Here is a 25,728-nt window from a genome sequence, read left to right as displayed (position 1 = left end):
ATATATATATATTTGTCATCAGATTTCATTTATGCTATTTTTTTAATTTATTTTATAATATTTATTTTTTATCCGATTTGATTTATTTTATTTTAATATATTTTTATTATATATTTTTTTTCATATGATTTTATCTATGTTATTTTAATTAATTTATTATTATTATTATTTTTATCTTATTTGATTCCCTTTATCTGATTTAATTAGTTATTATTATTATTATTATTTTATTTTATTTTATTATTATTTTTTATTATATATATTTGCTTCATGATTCGTATTCATATCTGATTTTGGGTTTGAGATCATCTCGAGATCTGTGCCCTCGATTGATTTTGAGATTTGAATATTTTGAATCACCTCAAGATCGGTGCTCTTAACTTATCCGGAAATTTTGATATTTTTAGATTGCCTCGAGATCAGTGCTCTTGGTTAATCTTAGGATTTTGGATATTTTGAATCGCCTTGAAATATATGTTCTTGGCTGATTCGGATATTTGAATATTTTTTTTAGATCGCCTTGAGATCTGTGCTCTCGGCAGATCTTGATATTTGAGTATTTTGGATCGCCTCGAGATCGGTGTTCTTGGCTTATCCGGAGATTTGAATATTTAGATTGCCTTGAAATATGTGTTCTCAGCTGATCTTGATATTTAAGTATTTTGGATCGCCTCGAGATCGGTGTTCTTGGCTTATCTAAAGATTTGAATATTTAGATCACTTCGAGATCGGCGCTCTAGGCAGACCTTGATATTTGAGTATTTTTAGATCGCCTCAAGATCTGTTCTCTCGGCTGATCTAGAGATTTGAATATATATATATATATATAGATTTAGATCACCTTGAGATCTGTGCTCTAGGCTGATCTTTAGATTTTAATGTTTAGATCGCCTCAGGATATGCATTCTTGGGTGATCTTGAATATATCTAAATATTATGAAATTTATTTATCTTATCCACATGTTGTCCTAATTTGATTATGATTGGGTCACATGTGGTTTTAAAATTTTAGTTTGATTTGAATTAGGACATGCAAAATTTTTTATATAAACAAAGATGTATATGTTGTGGTTGCGTCAACTCTTGTTATTACTATTTACTCTTTAATGTGGTAAAGCAGAAGATAAGTACTTAATTTGCCATGGGAGCCATGCTAGAATAAAGATGAACAACTCACAAAATATATTTCAAGAATAATATATGGCTCCGATGAGGCTAGTATATCGATGTTGAGAATGAGAAGAGCATCATTTTTTTAGATTATGTGGTATGCTAAAAGCTAAAGGATTATTATAAAAAATTTACACGTCAGTGTTGAGGAGAAAGTTACCATATTTCTTCACATTATTGGCCATAATGTCAGAAATAGGGTGATTGGAATTAATTTTTTACACTTTGGAGAAACTGTTGGCGGATTTTTTATCTTGTCTTATATGCTATCAAAGAAATCTGGGGTAAATTAATTTTACCACCTACCACAACTACAAGTCCAATATTTACACAAGATCCAAGATTCATGCCATACTTTAAGGTACGTGTTCGAAGAATAATTATAATAGACTCTTAATCAAATCTTATATGATAATAATAATTATTTTGTTAATGATTTAGGATTGCATTGGGGCCTTTGATGGTACACATATACAAGCATATGTACTAGGTGATATTGTATCTTGTTTTCGTGGAAGAAAACTTTATCCCACTAAAAATGTGTTAGCCGCGGTTGATTTTGAATTAAGATTTACATATGTATTAACCGGTTGGGAGGGTTTGGCACATGATGCACTTGTCCTTCTGGAAGCTTTGGAAAGAGAAGATAGACTTATAGTTCATGAAAGTATTATTTCATTTGGTAAAAATTAAAATATTTAATTTGATACATTATGTAAAACCTTATAATTATTTCCCCGTAGACAAATATTACCTTATAGATGCGGGATACTCCACCCTACTGGGTTTTATAGCTCCATTTCGTGGCATTCGATACCATCTCAAGGAATTTAGTGCACGCGCACCATCAAATAGTAAAGAATTGGTTAATTATGACAATCTTTTCTGTGTAGTTCTGTGGAACAAACAATTGGAGCTTTGAAAAATTGTTTCAAGATTTTAACATCAGTTGATAGATGCGATTATGAATGACACGTGGAACAATAGATCGAAGTAGCTTTGCATCTTAAGTTCTTTTCTCAATATTTTTTTATATAACTTATATTGATGTCTTGAACTAATATGTTTGTAAATTTTGTTCTTTGAGTATACTTTCATAAATAGTGGAATGTAACTTGTTTTTGCGTGATACATTTGTTTATAAATTTATATTCTATCTTGTATATGAAAATGAGTTCATTGTCTTTTGAAATTCATTGAATATTACTCAGTATGAGACAATTACTTCTATGCTAATTACATAATCTAATAATAGAAGGAGCCTAGAGAAATTACACCAGAAAGTCATGACTTTGTTTGAAATAGGACATCAAACAATTTATGTTAGATAGCTATCATGACATCATAAATGTTGAGTTCTTTAGTGGAACAAACAAACCTTGGACTCAAATCTGATAAAGGATTTAAAAGTACTACTATTACTACCATGGCTAAAGCTATTAATGCAAGGTTTAACATGACCGTGAATGACACACATGTCAATAAAAATCTTAGCATGTAAGTAAAATATGGTTGACAATGAAAAAAAGTAGTGTGTCATGGGATGAGACCGAGAAAAAATAATTATGGGGGAGGAGGAATATATGTACAAGTAGTAAGTTAGATTTTTATTATGTTGGTGCATTGACCCTAATTATGAATGCACGTTTTATGTTTGAAGACACATCTAGAGGAGAGCATTTATATCAATAAACCAATTCAAGACTATGATGAGATGTCCATTGTATATGGAAATGATCAAGCCAATGGGTCATTTGTAAAAACAGGTTCACAAAGCTCTAGAAGGCTAGATGCAAGCATGAAACAACAACCAACATCCCTAGTAATTGATCTTGACAACCAAACCCAAACCGAAGGGTTCAATGATTTTGATGAAGTTGTATCAAGTCAACCTCCTATCAATGACACACCAACAGGCTCCACTTCCAAGGCTAAGGAGGGTAAAGAATGAGCAAAACATGCTAAGACGTATAAAAAATCCATGCGAGATGTTAAGTTTGAATTGGAAAGAATTGCAAATACATTAGAGACAGACAGGAGTAAATTTATTAGTAAGGAATTATTTGATCAAGTCATGGCTTTGACTGATCACTATACGGATTATGATCTTGGACAAGCATATGATTATTTGCTTTAAAATCTTCCTTTAGCAAATGGGTTAGTTACAAAAACTTATTCCCTTTGATGCCTTTGGATGGATGATTTTCTTGATCAATATTGAGTGGTGGTCGTCGAATATGAGTTATTTTAAAACCTTTTGATTTCACTACCATGTTGTTTTGTCTTACCAAATTAAGTATGATATATTTAGAACAATGTTGTATTTTGAATGATGTTGCATTTTGGATAATATTATATTTTAGATGTACAGTAAATGTCATATTTCGGATGATTGTTGAATGGGATTACTTTTGTGGAAATATAATGTTGAATGTTGAATTATCTAATTTATATTGTGTTATATTTTGGATAAATATTGATGTTACATTTTGGATGAATATTGAATGAAATTTGTTTTTTGTAATGTATTTATTTAATTCAATACAATTGCAGTTTAAATGAATGTAAAATTCAAGCCTTATATTCTATTCAATAAAGTGATTAAACATATTGCAATTTATATCTTTATTAATTTAATGTTATGTAAAAAAAAATTTGCTAGTTCAATTTAATTATAGAAATTCTTTATAATATTTAAATAATAATACATTATTAAAGAAAATATTTAATAATTGATACAAAAATATTAAATATTTTTAAATTTAATAAATAGTTTTAAAATTAATTATCTATAAGATATTATATTATTACTATGAATAACTAAAAATATGGGTAATCTCACCATCTCACTTACATAGTGATCATATCTTTCAATTTATATCAAACCAAACAATGAAAAAACAAATATATAATTTTCAATTGCATCCAACCAAACAGTATTGATGTAATTTGAAATACAGTATTTTTATTTACATTATAATTTAAGTAATTTTCACTCACTCCCATAACCATCCTATAATTGGTTATGTTACCTATGTCTCTCACTACAACGACCACGGCCAAAAGGTTTTACCCCAAGTTTGTCATGCCTATATGTTGTTAATGCTAGCTTTCAATACAGTGATAAAAAAGAACTAAACCAGCAGGAAGAGAGTCAAAGAACTAGTTGTAGAGGTTTCTCTCTTACTTCATTCATCTCCTGTATGAGAGGTTTTAAAGCATAACATCACAATCCTGCCATAATGGCTTTCACACAACACGATGCGTGCATGGACCAATTACATGATGGCATGCTAACTTAGTTCAAAACAAAAAAACTTTTTAGCACACAAAATATGATAAAGATAAGACTAAGCATTTCTTATAGGACAACTCTTTTTCAAACTTTGTTGATCAACCAATAAAAGAGAGTTGCAAGAAAAGAAACAGAGCTCTTGACTTGTAACTCACACCTTCTTTAATGAGGGAAGTTTCTTGTTTTTTAGCAAACTTGTTTTTGATGCAGTAAACCCAATAATAATAGCTTCGATCATCAATGTGCAAAAAGAAGTACCGACTCCCTCCCAAGGATACAATTTGCATAGGTCCGCAAAGATCCATATGCACTAGTTGGATGTTTTCAGCTGCCTATAAAGCTTTCCCAGTGGCAAATGACCTTCTCTCTTGTTATGTAGCTACACAGTCTGGATATTGATCATTCTCTTCAATCTGTAGCAATCCGTCAACCAAGCAATCTTGAGCCAAATGCTTTAAGCCTCGGTAATAGAGATGCTTATAGCGCAAGTGCCACAATCGCGAAGTCTTTTGAACTTCTTCAACTATGTTTAAACTACCACCACTCTCAACATTTAGGGGAAACATATTTTGTGTTTGAGGTATGGTGATTACCTTCATTCCTATCTTCAAGTCAACAATAGTGCAAGTATCATCAGTAAATAGTACAGAATATCCATTGGATAGGAGCTGACCAATGCTTAGTAAGTTATGAAAGAGACACGGAACATACTACACATGGTGAAGTAACTTAACACCACCTTGTAGAGTGGATAAAGTTACAATACCCTTTCCCTTGACTGTTATCTCATTACTATCACCAAGATGAACGTTGGGGGTGAAGTTTTCATCCAACTTTCTAAAAAGACCACGGTCGTCGGTTATGTGATTATTGCAACCGCTATCCACCAACCATATATAGCATCATTACGACCATGGTTTGTACACTACACCATAAATAGATTGCTTTCTTCTTGCTCTTCAACAACAAGGGTTGCCGGTTTGTCAATTTTCTCTTGGTTTATGTCTTTGAATCAGCAATTGGCTCGAATATGGCCATATCATTTACATAAGTGATACTGCATACTTGTTCAATAAGTCGTGTGCTCGCCAGTGCTTGTTTGCTGGTTGTTCTGCACCCTTCCTCTACCATGACCACTGATGAGTGCATTTCATATATATATATATATATATATTTCCATACCCTTTTCATGTATTTATCTTGTCTTTGAGTGTTTATTTATTGTGATTCAGTACTACTATGGGTATTATTGTGTATTTGTGTAGGAAAATAGGTTCTGTGCAAAAGAATAGGATTCGGCGCAATTACAATGCAAAAAGAAGTGAAATTACAGTGGTACAGGTGAAGCACGGTTTAGGCACGACCATGTTTCTCCACCTGATTATTCTATGTGATTTCTGCAGCAGGCGAAGCAGTATACTGTAGTAAAATCATTGTTACTGAGTTAGTGCAGCATTTACTGTAGTAAATCACTGTAGCACAAGTCTGGAGAAGAAAGCACGGTTTGTGTGCTCCTAACACCATCATGATAGGAGCGAAGTAGGGGCGTGTTTGTTCTAGAATTCCGTGATTCAATTGTTTAGATAATCCAGTAATATTCAGTGCAAAGAGCACCCCCGTGCTCAGGTTATGTTGAGCTTGAAAACTGCAATCTAGTGATAATCAGTGGAAGGAATACCCCTGTGCTTAGGGCATGCTCATGCTGAATTTCTGTGATTCTATTGCCCAGACTTTTCTGAGATTTTCTGGGAAAGAAGCATCCCCTAAGCACGACCGGGCTCACTGCAAAAACCACTTTTTAAGCCCTGATCTAGGTCATTTAGGGGATCAGCTTTTCATCCTCTCTTTTTCTTCTTAGGGGTTACTGCCAAGCTCTTCCCCTTCACATTTTTGGGGCCAGACTGAACTTTGGTGCTAGAGCGCGAGTAGAGTCGGAGGTATAAGGGAAGTGGGGCTAGCATACGGAGCTCGACTAGGAAGAGTATCTTAAGAAGGGGAGTTATGTCTTCTTCCCTTAGATCTTTATTAGTTTCTTCCATGTTGCACCCATCCTTCAGGGGCTAACCGTCCATGGTGCCCCGGGATGTTGAACTATGATGTTTCGTATGCTTTGACTACTTGATTGTTAATGATTACAAAGTTCTTTTGGTTTCTTGTGTTTAATCTTGTGTTTGCATATCTTGATGGTTTGAATTGCATAGCAACTTTAGTAATCTAGTTATCTTGGCATAACATGGTGTATTTGAGAACCATAGTTTCAACATTGCTTTAGGGCTTACACTTGAACCATAGAATGTACTTGGTAAACATTAGAATCAAGTCAGGTTACTATAACTCATAGGAATTGTCCCAGGGCATTGTTCTCTTGCTGTTGAAATACTCTATCTTAATCTGCCTGATAATTCCACCGGCTTTATCTCTGTGTTTCTCACCTAGTTCAGTTCCAGCCCTTATCTGCCATCCTTCCCTCCTTTAAGATTCATAGTTATCATCTTTAACCAGAATTGGTGATCTGGTTAGACATTAGAAGATTAACTAGTGCTTTGAGTCTAGTCCCTGTGGTTCAACAACCCTACCCCTCACGGGGTACTAATTTACTACTTGTGTGTGACCCATGCACTTGCGGAGAACACATCAACCACATCCTCAAGTCCAGTTTATCCCACACCCTGTCAATGAGACTTCAGCACCTCTGAACAAGGCCTCAGCTCCTTGTTTGTGTTCAGATTTTTCCCCTCAGACGTGCAAGATATTCTCATCAATATCATCAACTTGGGTTTTCAGACAAGCCTAATGAGCCTGTAGGGAACTGCTTAACTTATTCATAGTCAGTTCTGTTAGATCCTTGGACTCCTCAATGGGCACCACCATGTGATTAAACTTAGGTCTGACACTCCGCATCACCTTGCCTACCACCATGGACTCTGACCAAGTATCTGCCAAGGAACGCATTTGGTTGGTAAGATCCACGACCCAAGACACGTATCCCAAGGAACCTCGTTGTTCTTGATACGGAGATTCTTGAATGATTATCGTAGAGACTGAAGCTTCATAGCCATCACCCGGTTGTTCCCTTGGTACTATCTTCTTAGTTGTCCCAAACTTCCTTTGCATTGAGGTTGTTGCAATGTGTGAAAACAAAGGTTGGTGTATCGCTTGCTGGATAAGAAACAATGCATGAGAGTCTCGGTGCTTGTTCTCCTCAGCCTTTTTCTCATCATCCTTCCTGGAGAGCCCATGCTTCACCATGGCCTAAAGGCCATGAGAGCGAAAAAGCATTCGCATCATGATACTCCAATGTTTGTACTCCTTACCCTCAAAGACGAGAACTGAGGTCTGAGACATGCGAGCTATGCTGTTGTTGCCAGACTCCATAACTCCACAGCTCATCGGACCAAAGAGCTCTGATACCACTATTAATATTGGCTTTCAATACTGTGAGAAAAAAGAACTAAATAGTGAAATAAACAGTTGTAGAGGTCTCTTTCTTACTTCATTCATCTCTTCTATAAGAGGTTTTAAAGCATAACATCACAATGTTGCCATAATGGCTTTCACACAACATGATGCGTGCATGGACCAATTGCATGGTGGCATGATAACTTAGTACAAAACAAAAAAGCTTTTCAGCACACAAAACATGATAAAGATAAGACTAAGCACTGTCTCATAGGATAGCTCCTTTTCAAACTTTGCTGACTCACCCATAGAAGAGAGTTGCAAGAAAAGAAATAGAGTTCTTTACTTGCAACTCACACTTTCCTTTTTCACATTTGCACTTTGAGTCACTCATTGACATATGCATGATTATATAATAACTCAAGCACTATAATTAAGCTTAATCATGCAAATAACAGTAAAAAAGATACATAATAAAATCCTTAAATTTGGTAAAATGAGTTATTCTCTTGTTTCTTCATTCTCTATCCCATGTTTGGATCTCTCGTTATGTAACATTGGCCTTCCCCTTAGAGCTACACCTTGTACTCAAGATGTAACTGAAGAAACTAGCTACAAACAGAATAGATAATGGCTGAGTCTCCTGCTGAACTAGTAATTGTTAGTAGGGTCCTCCATGCTAGAGAATGACACAGGAGTCAAGGACTTTGGTTGGCTATAAGATGAGATGTTAGCCAAGGAAAAGAAGTTGAAGCGGCACATGCTATTGAGAAGGCTCTACAGCATAGTGTTTAAGTTTCAAGACATGGAAGGCGTCGTAGATGTGTGCCAACATCAGAAGAGCTAATTGATAGGCAATGGAACCAATCTTCTTGACGGTCTGAAAGGCCCACAGAAGCATTGAGAGAGCTTGTGAGTGTGGCCATTCTCAAGAGATGTTTGCCGAAATAGTTAAAGTTTAAGGAATATCCACTCTCCGAGCAAGAAGGAGATGTGAGTGTAGCCTACATCAACCTTGTTCATCATCCGAGTATATGAACCAATAAGGTGTTATGCATATTTAGAAGCTATTGTTTGTAGTGTGGACTATGGAGTATGTTTTCATGGGTTTGTATGAAAAGTCACAGGTGATTGGATGTTGCTTCGGAGGTCAGCTGTTGTGGCTTAATCTACATGGTGTGATGTCTACTTTTACCTTTCTAAAATGCTAGCTGGATTGCTTTTGTGTCTTAGTTGCAATCCTCTACTTTTGTGCTGTTATTTAAGTAATGGTTAGTCAAAAATCTAGTAGCTCATTTTGTTAACCCATTGGGTCTTATCAAATCAGAATTAAAGCTTGTGTTCTATGTCTTTGGTCCTGCTTCTCTTCTCTAGTGTTTTTTAAGGTTAGCTTGAAGTGTGGTGAGAATTTGGGAGCGCTCTAAGAGCATCTCATCCATGGACACAATAAGAGAAGAGCCAATGATATCGTCGATGAACAACGGTGGAGGTCGCCATACACAGCCTCATATGGTGTCATTTGGATAGAAAATTGTGTCAGCTGGGCCCGCTGACAAACAGGCCATATCCAACAGGGCTAGGCCCCACCTGGTCCAAAATCTTAGATCTTAGATCTAGTTAGAGTTAACACCAACAAACAAGATAGGTTTCAATAATATAGAAATATAGATAAATCATAGTAAACAGAAATAATTCAAGTATGGGCTTTAATAGCCCTACAGAAATACAATATGCCACACTTAACAATTGAATCCATAATACAAACAGAATACAAGCCTCATTCAAATAGTTAACAAACTACGAGGTATACAACCTTAACATTCAGTTATTAAAAGAAGATAACTACTAGAAAGTAAATCCAAGCACACCCTGATCCTAAGCTTAATAGCCACCTGAAAGGAAGTCACAGAGTACGTGAGCCACAAGGGCCCAATAGGATCGCAAAAATAGCAAAAAAATACCAAATAACTAGAAATTCACAGATATAGCAATAAAAAGTCAAACAGAGAACAAAAGATACATGCAGAAATAAAATAATAGACAAAAATACAGCAAATAATTAGAATAGGAAAAAATACTGAAAAACCCATAAGTGTACATCTCCCTGACTAATAAACAAAATCAATACCTTGTCGCTGGATCTTCGACTGTGAAGTCAGAGCAGACAGAATATCAGTAGCCGAACCCTGATCTTTGACCATAGTTAGAACAGACAAGCATGTCAGGTAGCGCTTGATAAGTGCTTGAGTATAAGTATTATTATGTATACTTTTCTTACATTAAGCATCACTTTTATCAGTTTTTATGGCTCATTCGTGTGTATTTGTGTTCTTTTGTACATTTAGGGTTGTGAAGATAAGTTTGGAAGAAAGGAAGCAAAAATAGATCATGAATGTGATTTTTAGGAATCTCTTGTGCCAAACAAGAATCAAGGCACAAGTTGTGATCATAGGTATATGAGTGTGTACCAACCTCCAAAATGTGCAAGCCAATCTACAAATTGGAGGGGCACAAAGGCAGTCACACACATATGTTCCGACTTGTATAATATTGTCAAGAGCTTCATCAATGTATTTGAAAGTGAAGATGTGACATGATTTACCGCATAGATGTGTACCCAACCATGCAGACTCAATGGAAGAAGAAGATTTTGAGGAGTACTGTAGTAAAGTACTGTAGCTGTTTGCTATAATAATTAATTGTGGTAAGTACTGTAGCAGTTATTGTTCACAGCTCGCAGAAAATAAAGAGTCCAAAAATTCACACGCCAGTGTGGAATTTCCATAGGGGCATGTGAAATACCAATTTCAGCCCTTTAAATACTGCTTTGAAGCATCGTTTTGGGGATCCTTTTCCTATCTTTTAGAGAGAGGGTGGCTAGGGCTTGGAGAGATTTTTTACAAGGATTTTGGAGGGTTTCTACACCATTTAACATCGATTTCCTTCAGAGGAGAGTTATTGGGGGAGCTTTTGATGACATTGATTCGGCGAGGTGTGCCCTAGCCTCGACAGATGAATCATTGGAGAAGAAGAAGCGGCTCCCCAAGACTATCACCACGGAAAGAAAGGGGGTTATTTACATTGAGTATTTGCATTTATTTTTGATTTCATATTTGATCTTGTGTTACTCCATGGAGAGTTAAACCCCTAGTGGGTACTTGGATTTGTAAACCCTAGGATGATTTTGTTTCATTAACTTCTATTATATTTCTTTTAATTGATGTTTTAATTGAGTTTCAATCTTTTGTGCTCTTTGTTTTGATTTTTTCTTAGAGTGACACTAGGGTTGAGAGTTTATCTAGGTAACCTTTTAAATGAGTGACACTCTATTAGGTTAGACTTAGCAAGATTAGAGAGGGCTGAGAGGGTGAGTTGAGAGATAGCGGAATGTCCCCTTTCCTCTCCGACATGATTTATCCTACCTCCATATCCAAGAGTTCTTTGCGATCATGATAGAGTGAAGTTCTACGAGACCTTCTTCGCTGGGGCTTAGTTGCATGAGCGACAGAGTGAAGTGTTAAGATATTCCTAGTGCTGGGGCTTAATTGTGATTAGGAATCTTTCGCCTAGACCAAAGGGTTTGATCTAAATTAGGTAATAGGGTTTATCACTTGGAGTCCTTAGAACCTCAAGCAGTCCTACACAGTGTGAGGTGTTGCGAGTATCCCTTTCCACTGGGGCATAGTGTAGAGTGATAGTCACGGTTGACCTTATGTTTGGGAACATGTGTCTTTGGATTTCCATAACTCATTAAACTTTAATTAGGAAGCATAATATTAGTCTTGCACTTGAAAAAATAGTCCTATGGTGAGCATTGTCTGAGTACCCCATTTTACCATTGGTTATTTCTTCCGTTTACTCTTGCTTATTCTCTTTTCTTCTCTTTTTATTTTTATTAATAGTTTGAATCACAATCACAAATTGATTTTTACTTTACCTAATTAGCAATACTTCTTGTTTCTAGACATCTATTCTCTGTGGATTCGACTACCCACCTGTTGGGTACTTTATTACTTTGACAACCTGTGCACTTGCGGTACACACACGCAAGGGGTGTGTTAGCACTACTACTAAAAACATCTACACATGGCTAGGACTTACTCCTCCTAGTTGGGCAATTTGTTAGGAATGAAGATGTACTAAGAACCACAGAAAATACAGAGTATAAATAGTGCAATACCAAATAAATCATTTTTGAACATAATTAAATAAATAGCAAATAACAAAATAATAATAGAAATGCCAACAGAAAAAATACCTGAATTTCATGAATAAATAACTTTCTAATTATTTAAATCAGAAATACAGAGTTATAAGGATGCCAAAGCCTACCTGGCTCAGAACTACAAGGTTGGGTTCACCAAACGTCATGACTTAGAGTTCGTTAATGGGATCTAGCCAACAAAAGAAGCTATACTTAGATTACAAACCTTGAGCCTGGTCTAAACTCTCAACTAAAACTCAAGAAAGTATACTAACTATAAAACTAAAGCAAAAGGCCTGAATATACTGATTAGAGAGGTTGCTCAATTTGCTTACACAAAGAGTAATAATTTGTGGAAACCTCCGCTAATTTGAAAGCCAAATAAATTAGCAAATCAGAATAAATGCACAAATTCACAAGCATGCCAAGTAGAGTTGTCATAACGGGCATAACCCGTTGGGCCAACCTGCCCCGCCAACAAAATTGGCGAGTTGGGCTGGCCTTTTACAGGCCCGTTTGGAAACGGGCCTCAATGGGTCAACCCGTTTGGGTTTTGGTCCATGGCGAGGCGGAGCGGGCTTTTGGTCGGCTGACCCGCCCCTATAATTAATAAAAAAAAAAAATTTTAAAATCTTTCTCTCATTCATTTGATCAATGATCATCTCACGATTCTCACTCTCAAGTCTCAAGATGACAAGAACCCTAACACTGCCGCCGTCTAAATGCTTTAAACACGATCTATGATGCAGACTCCGACTCTAGCATTGACTCCAACTCCGAACCTTTCAATCCTTTGATTTGAGAACAAGGGTTTAATTTCTCAACAACTCCTCCTAGCCCTCCCACTTCGACAGCCTCTTCTCCTCTGACTGGCTTCAGGTGTGGTTGATTTTTAAGCAATTTGAGGTTTGAAATGGAGAGGATTAAGTGTTGATGATGATTTTTAAGCATGAAATGAAGAGTTTATCTCATTTCTGTGTAGGCTGTGCAGCATATCTTGCATTATATGTGAGATATGTTGGTATATTTTTATTATGTCTTTATTTTTATACATGTGCTATATTATTCTTCTTTTGATCACTTTTAGTCTTAGGTAAACATGAAAACTTTTTTGTAACACTGATGTTCTTCTTCTTAGTGTTGTTGTGTGGAGTTATGGTGTGTGTGGGAGGGTTTATATATATAGATTTGAGAGAGAGAGAGAGAGAGAGAGAGAGAGAGAGAGAGAGAGAGAGAGGTTTTGAGTTTGATTATTAGAGCTAGTTGTTACTTTAATAGGACCTGGATGTTTAATATTGATGTCTGATGATAAGGTTATATTATTTGAAGAAAGAAGTAGGATTAATTTGGGAATAATATTGATTTGGATTGGTTGAGTTTTGTATTTTTTTTTTTAAAGTCTAGTTTAATTTTATAAAATTATATTATTATAGATTTTGAGTGGACTTTGAGTTGGATTTTGTGATTTTAAGTTTAATAAGATTTATTTTTTGGTTTTAGATTAAGTCAAATTAGATTATATTTGTTTGATTCGGATTCAAGTTGTTGTTAAAAAATAAATATATATAATGAGGGTGATTTTAAATTTTTTATGAGAAAATTTGCATAGACACCTCCATAAAAAGTATATTTCCATTAACCCCGAAAACACAACATATATTTTTTATGTGATTAGAGTTGATTGAAAGTTTGGAACTCTTCATATATATATATATATATATATATCTTACTACACATGAAAATATTGATGTTTCCCGGATCTACATGTGTAAATATGATTTTTTATGAGGGTTTATATATAAAAACACACTTTATAATAGAAATTTAAATTAATCCTGATAAAATAAAATACAATAAATTTAAGCTCAATATATCCTACATAAGATTCAAATCCTCAGAAAGAACACTATGAAAAGAACTCACTGTTTCATCCAAATGACTAAAACAGAGCCCTCATGATAAAGGACATCAATTACCTGATTTATCAGTTTTAGTCTATTATGCCTTTATTTTTATGCATGTGCTATATTATTGTTCTTTTGATCAGTTTTAGTCTTAGGTAAACATGAAAACTTTTTCTTAACACTGATGTTCTCTTCTTGTTCTGGAGACATGCATATTATAATTTGAGAGTGAATTATATATATTTGTCTAATGAATTGACTAATCAAATGGAGTAAAGAGAAGAAATAAGTGTAGTATTATAATAAAGTTGGTAAATATCAAGTGGAGTATGTAAGGCAATTACTGTATCTACTTCCCAGTTGTATAGAATCTTGCACATGAGTGGCCTATGAGGTGGGGGGAATGAGAATAAAACACTGGTTTACTCTTCCTTTGATGTATGAATTTATGTTATAGCATGTAATGTTGTATGGGATAATTTCTTGGATGTTCTCAGCAGGAATTTTAAAATGATATAGACTTTGCATGTAATGTAGACTTTGCCTTGTAATTTAATTTTCTTTTGTTTCATTTTATTTTACAGTTGCTCTTGTACTTTATGTTGTTCTTTCATGAATTATTGCTTGTTTACAGGAATTAGTTTGACTTCCTTGAGTATATTATTGAATATATAATGTATATATATATATTAACTATTAGCATAATCCAATCATTTTTTAGAATTAATTATATCTTGTCATATATGATATTTCTTATATTTTTCATACACATTTGCAGAATTAATAAAAATCATGGAATTCACATCTTTGAATCAAAGTGTGAACTTAGATGAAGAACATTTGGAAAGCACTAAATCTAGTAAGGATACAACTAAAAAGGCGAAAGAATTTTCTGATGTTTGGAATTTTTTTATAAAGAAGGGGTTGGATCAAGATGGCATATAAATAGCAGAATGCAAGGGGTGTAAGAAATAATATAAATGTGGTAGTAAAAATTATGGGACTTCTTCATTGATGAGTCACAAGATAACTGCAAAATGAATAAATTCAATCATGTGGGGTAAATGCTGTTTGATCATGAAGGGAAGATAAGGTCTAAGAAAGTAGATCAAAAATTGCACGTGACTTATTAGCTATTGCAGTTATAAAACATGATTTTCCATTTTTATTTGTTGAATATGATGGCATTAGAGCTTGGATAAAATATGTAAATCTCGATGGTGCTTGTATTTCTAGAAATACTCTTGTTTATGATATTACAAGAATATATATGAGAGAGAAAGGGAAACTAAATCATGTTTTGGGTAATATTCAGAACAGAATTTGCTTAACTTTAGATGTGAGGACTGCATGCACTAGCGAGGGCTACATTTGCTTGAAGGGACATTTTGTTGATAAAAATTGGAAATTGAACAGTAAAATTCTGAACTTTGCTAAATTGCCTCCTCCACACTCGGGAGTTGAATTGGCTGCAAAGATATTTGCATTTTTGAAAAAATGGGGAATTAAGAAAAAAGTGTTTTCTTTGACATTGGATAATGCATCTAGCAATGACAATATGCAAGATATTTTGAAAAAGCAGCTGTCTTTGCATGATAGTTTGTTATGTGGTAGAGAATCTTTTCATATTCGTTGTTCTGCTCACATTTTTAATCTCATTTTGCAAGAAGGCTTGAAAGTAGCTCATGATGCTTTTTATAAAATAAGGGAATCTGTCAAATATGTTAAGGATTCAAAAGTAGAATGAAAAAATTTGAAGAATGTGTAGGCATAGTTGGTAACATTGACACCAGTATTGGCTTGCAATTAGATGTATCCATCCATTGGAATATGACATATTTGATGTTGGATAGTGTTATTAAATACAAAAGGGCGTTCGCTTCTCTTTAACTGAATGACAGAAATTATAAATATTGTCCTTCAAATGAAGAATGGAAAAGAGGAGAGAAAATATATGAGTTCTTGGAGCCATTTTATGACACTACTAACTTGATCTCGGGATCTTCTTATCCTACATTAAACTTGTATTTTATGCAAGTTTGGAAGATTGAAGTTTTATTAAAAGAAAACTTGTCAAGTGAAGATGTGGTGATTAGTGACATGTGTAGAAGTAGGGGTGAGCAAAAAAATCCGGATCCGATGATCCGATCCGATATCCGGTTTTTTTACGCGAATTTTTTGGGTACCCGATCCGAAAAAGAGGGTCGGGTACCCGGTCCGAATTTTTAAGGTGAAAACCAGATCGGATACGGTTCGGGAGAAATTAAAAACCGGGTATCCGAATCCGATCCGGTTTTTAATATATTCGTTTATATATATAATTATATATAGATAGATAATTAGATATATAATAAATTTAAATTTTATATGGTTTAAAAAGTAAAAAAGAAAAAAAAATCCAAATCCCTCATTTAAACACTTGAAGATAAATTTTTTCTTTTTTACTTTTTAGACCATATAAAATTTAATTTTATTATATATATTAATAAATTTAAAATTTTACGAGGGTGTAAGTAGAAAAAAATAAAAATCCCTCGTTTAAATACTTAAAGAGTTACTTATATATAGTTATATTATATATATACATATTAATAAATTTAAACTCTTCTATGATTAAAAGTAAAAGGAAAAAAATTCCAAATCTTTATGTCTAAGATTGGTGAAACTCTTTATTATGTTTTTGACTTTTTTTGTGAGGAGAATAATGTAAGGTTTTAATCCTCTTTATAAGTTACAAGTTTCTCATATTTGTTTTTTTTTTTTTGTTTTTTTTTTTTTATGAATGTTGATGTTGTTATATAAAAAAAATCCATGGAGGAGATGAAAGTTAAATTTGGATCCGGATATCCGATATCCGATATCCGATTTAAACCTGGTACCCGATTTTTAGTACCCAATTTAAACCGGGTCGGATACGGGTCAAGCTTTTGCTGATCCGAAAAACCGGGTACCCGATCCGGTTTTAAAAACCGGGTCGGGTACCCGCCTGGTTTTGCTCACCCCTATGTAGAAGGATGAAAGAAAAGTTTGATAAATATTGGATAGAATATAACATGGTGCTTGCATTGGGGCTATTCTTGATCCAATAATTAAATTGGCAATATTGGAGTATTTTTATGGGAAGGTTAAGAGTGATTCTACTAAATGCCAAGAGAAAGTGTCACTTATGAGAACAAAGCTATACACACTTTTTCAGCATTATTCAAATGCTAATAAATCAAGTTCTTCACAACCACAATTTTCTTCTATCATTACACCTACATCTACACAATATGGTGGAGGAATTAAAAGTAAAGCCAAAAGAATCTTTGATGTAAGTGTTATAACACTTTCTTTCTTTTTTTTTATTTCTTTAATTTTTTTATATTTTTGTATGATAACATTTGCCAATTATTAAATATAGGAATAGAATGCATTTGAGAGTCAATCAATTACAAGTGTGGGGAAATCTCAATTGGATCTTTATTTAGAATAGCCAAAGCTTGAGTTTGCATATTATGAAAATTTGGATGTGTTGGAGTATTGGAAGAATCATAAGCATAGGTTCCCAATTCTTGCAGTAATGCAAGTGATGTCTTGGCTATCCCAATAACAACTGTTGCATCTGAATCAACTTTTTCTATTGGTGCTTGTGTGCTCAACAAATATAGAAGTTGTACCATTTCTGAAAAGTACAAGCTCTCATTTGCACCCGTAATTGGTTGCATGGTTATAACATTGGTAATTTACAAGTTATTAATTTAAATTGTTTATTTAGTTGAAATCTTGAAATATTTGTTTATTTTAAATTTAATTTTTAGCTAATTTGTATATTTATGGGTTTTTATGTAGATAATGAAGGTGAAGCAAATGCTAAACCAACTGCATCCGGTGGGGGTTCAAACATTTTTAAAGTTATTGATGAAGATAGAATGGAAGGAGGAGATGGAGAAGATGAAAATTTGAATGATTTAATTTAATGGTTGATGAATTTTAAATTTGTAATGAACTCTATTATTGTATCTCTTTTGGTTTGATTTAGTTTTTTAAATAAATAAATAAATATATAAAATATATAATTTTTAATTATTTTATATTTTTTTGCGGGGCGGCCTGCTCAACCAGCCAACCCAAGGTGGGTTGGGTCGGGTTGGCATTTTGCCAACCCACCAAAAGGCGGGCCAGCCCCTCGCCTTGCAAATGGCTGGTTTTGGTGGCCCACGGGCCAGCCCACCCCGCCAGCCCGTTTTGACAGTACTAATGCCAAGCTAGAGAATTGATTAACAAAATAATGACCAACATCACAACAATTCACACAAAGCAAGGTAGCCAACATATAAAACCCAAGATACAATCAAACATGCATACAGATATACAACCGACCTAGAGTTTAAACATGAAACCAAATAAAACTTATGCAGGCATTCTTGGCATAGAGGTACTACTGGACAAGATCAACAAGCTGGTTTTACACATGAAGATCAACCACAAAACCTACCTCTCAACCTATCGATGAACTACCGGTGAAGAGCTCCTTCTTCCATCACCAAGAGCTTCAAGAGAAGGCTTACTTGTTGCCCTCTTCAGCCACCAAAAGCTTAGAACAAAGCTTTCTTAAGCCAACCACAATCATGCCATAATTAACAAACCGACCAGATCCACTAATCTCGGTGAAATTGCCAAACATGTGGGGCTCAACTTCGATGAATTTTCTAGTAGGGTCCATTTCTTCAAAGATGCTCTGGACAAGGAGAAAGGTGTCATTACAGATTGCTAGGCAGTGTTGTGATGCCATTCTATCCAATGGAGATAGTGTGCCCAATGACGTGGGTTATCGGCAGTAAAACACCTTAGATATTCTTCAAGGAATCAGTTTAATACTTGTATTTGGCCGTCTATTTTTAGGTAATAAGTACTACTGGTAACCAAGATGGTTCCTGAAGTTTGAATAACTCACAATATTACCCGCTCATAAATAATGGATCTCTGTCACAGATGATGCTAGTAATGTTACAGGATGCTTGAAAATGTATTCTAGGAGAGAGTTGACTAGCCATCAGTGATCAATGATTCAAAAGAAAGCTATTTACTTTTCAACTAGCCATTGAATGAATGAGCTCTCCACTAAGTTTTCTTCTCTACAGAGATTGCCCACTTTACACTAGCTAATGAAAGAATTGCTTTTAAGATTCTGCAGTGTTTTGTCTTATCATTATTATGTTTTTGATGTACTAAATTTAGTTGCTTTATGAACGAGATTAAGGGGAGGATGTTTCTTTTGTGTCTCGGGACTTACACGAGATGATGAAGAACTTTTAAAAAGATAATCTTTTGTATTAAATGTGGTTGTCTACCCAGTAATGTACTAGCAAGTGTAAAAAAGAAAATTTGAGTTACAAGTTCCATCTTTTTTGATCTTCCTCTACCGTCCTTCATTCTTTACTTCTAAAAATACAAACTACATCATCTGAAAGTCAAAAAACTTCAAGTAACAGTGGTATTAGAGCCTGTAGTGGAGAACAAGACTAGCAGGATGGCTTCAAACAACAACCCAACAGGAGTTTAGGGCCACCAATACCAGCCTTTGATGGAGAAGGGTATGATCACTGGAGTATAATGATAAAGACAATGTTCAGATCATAGGACCTCTAGGAGCTTGTAGATAAAAGGGCTTTTGGAGCATGAGGATGAAGCAAAAGAGATAGAAAATAGAAAAAAAGGGATGCCAAGGCTTTGTATTTTATTCAACGAGCTCTCACCTAGCCGTTGTTCTCCTGTATAACCTCAACAAATACAACAAAAGAAGTTTGGAGTACTCTATAAAGACCGTGTCAAGGGAATCCCAAGATTGTGGCAGTTAAACTCCATACTTTGAGACAACAATTTGAGGCTCTCGGGTTTAGGAGTAATGAAGGGACCATGATTATATTACTAGAGTCATGGAGCTGGTCAACCAGATGAGGGGATTAGGAGACACAATACTTAAAGCTATGGCTGTTGGGAAGCAGTTGAGGAGTCTGGAACCGAAGTTCAAGCATGTGGTTACTAAATTAAAGAATCTAAAGACCTCACAAAGCTGACTATGGATAAAGTAAGTGGCTCAATTCTGGCCCATGAAGCAAGACTTGTAAGACAAGCAGATGATCATGTTGAGAAGGAAAAGAAGGCACTGCATATTAGAGGTGAAACATCAAGAGTTAAAGATAGTGAAAAAACTCCTTTCAGATGCCGAGGGAGGGGTTTTTCTCAGGGAAGAGCATATGGAAGAGGCAGAGGAACTGAATATAGACAACATCAAGGTCAACAGAGAAATTATAGAGGCAATGTACAATGTTATTTGTGTAAAAAATTTGGCAATATAAAGATGGACTATTGGTACAGAGATAGAGTTGTAGAAGAAAAGGAAGTATGCAATTTATTCATGGCTCAACTTAAAAATGAAGAGAGAGCCACCTTAGTCTGGCCAATGGACAGTGGTTGCTTCAACCACATGTCCGGCAGCAATGAGTTGTTTCAAGACCTTGATAAATCCCAAAAGATCACTGTGAGACTTGGTGATGATAAAGAGATACAAGTTCTAGGAAAAGGGATAGTATCTCTTGTCGAAACTGGATCGAGTGTTTGGCCGATAATCTCTTGAGTGTTAGCCACTTATTGGCGAGTGGATACTTAGTGACATTTGCTGAAGATACATGTATTATTAGAGATGCCGTATTTGGAGAAAAACTGGTTAGTATTACTAAAACCAGTAATAACATGTTTCCTTTTGATGTCTCTATGATTGACCGAATTAATGTGGCACTGAACGTGAAGGAGAATTCAAAACTGTGGTATCTTCTATTTGGTCAAATAGAGTAGCGTTCGACGTAATTCCACATTGAGAGTCAGAGCCTTGGCAAATAGATGAATGGGTTGGCAAGATGGGCAATGGTGCGCTGGACTCCCGCGCTTCCTCCCATTAGTGAGGTGTGATATTCTACCAAAAATATCTGTTGGAAGGCTGATTCAAGTGGAATGAGGGCTATTCCCTTAAAAATAAGAGGTTGTCTAATACAAAATAGCTAGGATGCGTAGTGGGGCCACTGTGAACTTTATTGAGATACTTCACTGTCGATGGATGGGATGCACAAAACTAATGGAGGGCTTCCCACAGGGGTGCCACTGGATGAAAGGTTCCAACAGAAGACTGAGAGATGGGTTTTCTATCCTAGATGTTGCTAGGAACTGAGATAGGCTATCTGAAAGGCCATTGATGGTACCTGCCTTGTATATGATGTCAAAGTTATAGCCAAGGAGCTTGGCTAACTACCATTATTGATCCAGAGTTTGTATTATTTGGTAGTGTAGTGCTTGCAAGCTTTGAAGGTCGGTTTAGACAATAAAGCACCGGCCAAGGAAATATTGATGCTACTTTTTATTGCTTCTTTTATGGTAAATATCTTTCATGCATCAGCAAAGATACCTTGCAGTTGAGAAGATAATTATTTGCTGAAATAAGCAACGGGATGACCAACGGCTTGTTGAAATAAGTGATGGGATGACCATCTTAAAGTAATACTGCACTAGCATTGATGCCGAAGGTATCCATCTGCACAACAAAAGGTTCATTGAAGTTCAAAAGAGCTAAGATGGTGGTTTGTATGAGGGCAGCTTTAATTAAATGAATGCATCTATTGTGCCGTTGTTATAGAGGAAGGCATCTTTGTGGAGGAACTCGGTGAGCGGTGTAGCTAACATAGAATATTTTTAGATGAATTTTCATTGGTAGCCCATTAACCTGAGGAATCTCAACAAACATTGATAGTATTAGGAACTTGCCGGCTTTGTATCACCATAACTTTATCAGGGTCCATCTCCATCCTCTTGTCGGAGATCCTATGCCCCAAATAACCTAATTCGGAGCATCTAGATTCACATTTGGATTGCTTAGCACTTAAATATTGAGAGCATAGAAGAGCAAGCACTGTATGAAGGTGTTAGAGATGAAGATCCCATGTCGTGCTATAAATAAGAATGTTGCCGATGAAGATGAGGACAAATTTAAGGAGGATGTTAGTTCTGCCGATGTGGTTTGTGGTTTAGAGAACACTCAAACACTTATAGAAAACTCACACAAACCAATCAAAAAAGAGACACACGTAACCCAGTTCGGCGTCCACTCGCCTACGTCTGGGGCCCAAACCTGGAGATCAACAATCCACTACAAGAGGTAAAAATAAATTAGTACAAACACTTTGTCACTCACAGTGACAAATAAAGATCACTACCCTTTCTACATTGTCTAGTGCACACTCTCTCTCACACTCCGGTGTCACACCCAATCTCAGAGCAAGATAGCTTATATACACGGCTCAACATCCCAAATATAGTCCATACCTCTTTTTGAATCTCTGCGGCTACTAACTTTAGAACCTTCCAAAATTAGCTATTGTAACTCTTGTTGTAACACAACTTGAAACATGGCCCTGACAGCTGACTTGACTGAGTTTTGGTTATGTTACGAATGACCTCAAGACCTATCAACCTCTTGGTCATGCTTAGTCCGAGTCGGTGTAGCCCGATCACCCGATCCCGACCACCGGCAACTAGCCTACCTCCTTAGTTCCCCACCACGCAGTCCTTTGGAAGGGACACACGTCTTTGTGCGTCTTCATGAAACTTACCAAACTTGATCTTTAATTCATCCAAGTTTGGCTTTCAAATCTTCCCAAGAATAAGTCTTCTATCAATCATGCCAATCATACCAACAATAGGCATGTCTTCCCTTAATAATTTTCAATCATACTTATTAAGGTTCTTCAAGTCATACCTTCAATAGCCTTCAATCATACCATTGATAGGTATTTCTTCAAATAAGCTCCATCCATATTTAGCCTCCAATCAAATCTCTCTAAACATGGTCTTGATATGATATTACTTTTAAGTTGTAACACATACCAAAAATAGCTCCACCAAGATCTCCCAAGATATTTGCTTCCAAGCCAAGACTCTTTTCCATGTCACCATGCTTCTCATGTCATCATTTATGCCATGTTACAAAGGTTGCCATATCACCTTGTCTTGGTGTCAAAGCATGCCAATTAAAGTGCATTTGCACTAAAAAAAGGACTCACTGGAAAACAAAGTTCACTGGCATCTAAAAGGTAGTTCGGGCATTGGAGAGGCCGAATGCCATTACAAGGAACTTGTAATGGCCCTCATGTGTGTGAAACATCATCTTCTCAACATACGGTAGGTGGATCCAAACTTGGTGTTAACCTTTATGCAAGTCTAGTTTGGGAAACACTTAAGCTAGGGCCAACTTGTTGAGTAGCTCATCAACAGTGGCGATTAGGAAATGATCTTTGATTTTTATTGTGTTCAAAGCAAGGCAGTTAATGCAAAAGTGTCAAGTCCCATCCTTCTTCTTCACCAACAAGACCGATGAGGAAAAAGGGCTTGTACTAGCTCAGATGAGACCATCGGTAAGCATCCTATCCACTAATTTCTCCATCTTGGACTTCTAGAAATAAGGGTATCTGTAGGATTTCACATTAACTAGGGAAGCACCAGCTTGTGAGGATATGGGGTGGTCGAGTTCCTATGGGGGAGGAAGACAAGACTGGGCTGCAAAGACATTATCAAATTACCCTAAGAGCTCTCGATTGAAGGTATTGGATCCTTGATAAGTGGTCCAACAATAAGTTGGAGGAACTAGGTTTCATGTTGAACCTAGGTTCACTTGGTGAGATCAGATGAGGAAATATGATGAAGGTTGATTTGTTTCATCCCACGGAATTTTACATGATCACCATCCCATTGAAATCCATCCACAGTTGCTTGTAGTTAAAGACCACGAGACCTAATTCCTCCATCCATTTGATGGCAAAGACCAAGTCAGCCCTCACAGATGGGTAGTAGGAGTATGTCAACTGAGAACTGGGTGTGATCCAACTACATGATACAATGAGTCATGCACCATCACAATTTAAGGAATCATCATTGTCAACTATCTGGAGATAAGTGGAGGATGCACGGGAAGACCAAGATGAGAGGGTAGTCAGGGGTGAAGGAAGTTATTCGTTGATCCTCCATCAATCAAGACCACCATCTCATGGCCGTTGATCTATCCGGCTAGCTTTAGTATTGAGAGTACGATTTGACCGATGAGAGTATGAAAGGATATGCACTACCTTGGTTCCTATACCTCATTGCTAATAGTTCAGGACTCCAACACCATGGTAATGTACCCTAAAATGGTATATGGCATGGTATCATTGTCGTGTACCTCCACGAGGAAACTTATAAACTGAGGAGGTTGACAGCAATGTTCCTCTATGAACTTTTCATCACAGTTAAAACAAAAGCCTTTCTCAAAATTGGTGGCCATCTCTACTGGAGTTACCATCTTGGCAGATAGTGGTGATGGACAGTTATTGCTTTAAGTCTCGGTAGAGGTAGATGAAGTGGTTCGCGATAACAGTGATGGGGTTTGGCGGAGCTTTGTAGCATTACCCTATTGAGCAAAGCTGTTGAACACTCTAATCTATATTATACTTATATTGAGGATTTGATAACTTTCAGAGTAGAAGAAATGATTTTTTTTAAGAACACATCTTCACTTAACTTCATAACAGGGTTCACCAACCCTTTTTGATACATAGATACTATCTTTTCAAAAAGTTTATAACTGATAGTGCAGAGTTCCGAGAGATAAAATATTCTCCTTAACCTAGTGCACTAATTAGAATCTAGGAAATAAAAACATAAAGGAGAAAAGATAATACACTGCATGAGCTTTAAAAGCTCTTCTCTCATAAGTCAGTGGCATGATGGCACATTCATTGGTTGCATGCAGAGTGAATGCTCTATTTCTCTTTCTCAGACTCCTAAGATCATAACTCCTTTTTCTTTGTTACTTCATGATATTTTCAATCAATTTACAACATACACTTGTCCTTAATGAGTTTTATAGTAACCATGGTATCGTGAAAGCTCTAAGGCTTCAAGAGATAGAGATTCTACTAGAGAGACTCAAACTTGCTGAGGTAGTCCACCACCGTCAAGCGCTACTTCAGCTTGTAGAGCGATGCCTCATGGTTGATGAAGGACGATGGGCCAAACCATAGTTTGAGATTTATTGTGAACTCTTCCCATGTCGAGAGTTGAGTATTGAGTGTAGCAAATTGAACCATTAGAGGGCGGAGCTCGACATATAGAAGGTCGCTATAGCTAGCTTTTGGTCATCAACCACTCGATGAAATGTGAAAAAAAATGTTCTATTTGGAAAAGCTAATTGAGGATGTTCTCACTAGTAAACTGAGGAATGTCTAACTTCAAAAGTAGAGAGGGTACAAGAGTGAAGTGCGATGGGCTGGGTGAACTACCATGTAATGGTAGATGAGGTGTTGTTGGTGGGGAAAACTAGCAATAAGGATAGTAAGGGTGGTTGAGGGGCCGCCATGTCATGATTCACTAGCCACCAAAAGATTTCAGCCATCACTCCTTGTTCAGAGTTGAGGGATTTGTGCATCAATTAGAAAGTGTTAAAGTTTTGTTGAACCAAGCCATACAAGGACTCAAGTTTGGTGAGAAAGGAGTTTTGATGTTTAATTTTCTCGCCAATGACTGTATCATGCCAAGACTGGGTTGTTATTCCCTTTGTCATTGTTCAACACCAATGAAAGCACCAATGATACTGGTCAATGTTGTTGAGGAGAGATGATATCAAGTAAAAGATAGAGGAGAATGAAAGGAGGGGATTGATAGGGGTAGCAAGCATGCATGCTGATCAAGTA

Source organism: Dioscorea cayenensis, chromosome 12 (genome assembly GCF_009730915.1).
Source record: "Dioscorea cayenensis subsp. rotundata cultivar TDr96_F1 chromosome 12, TDr96_F1_v2_PseudoChromosome.rev07_lg8_w22 25.fasta, whole genome shotgun sequence".
Taxonomy (NCBI): Eukaryota; Viridiplantae; Streptophyta; class Magnoliopsida; order Dioscoreales; family Dioscoreaceae; genus Dioscorea; species Dioscorea cayenensis.
The sequence above is the reverse complement of the archived record's forward strand: the minus strand, read 5'-3'. Positions refer to the sequence as shown.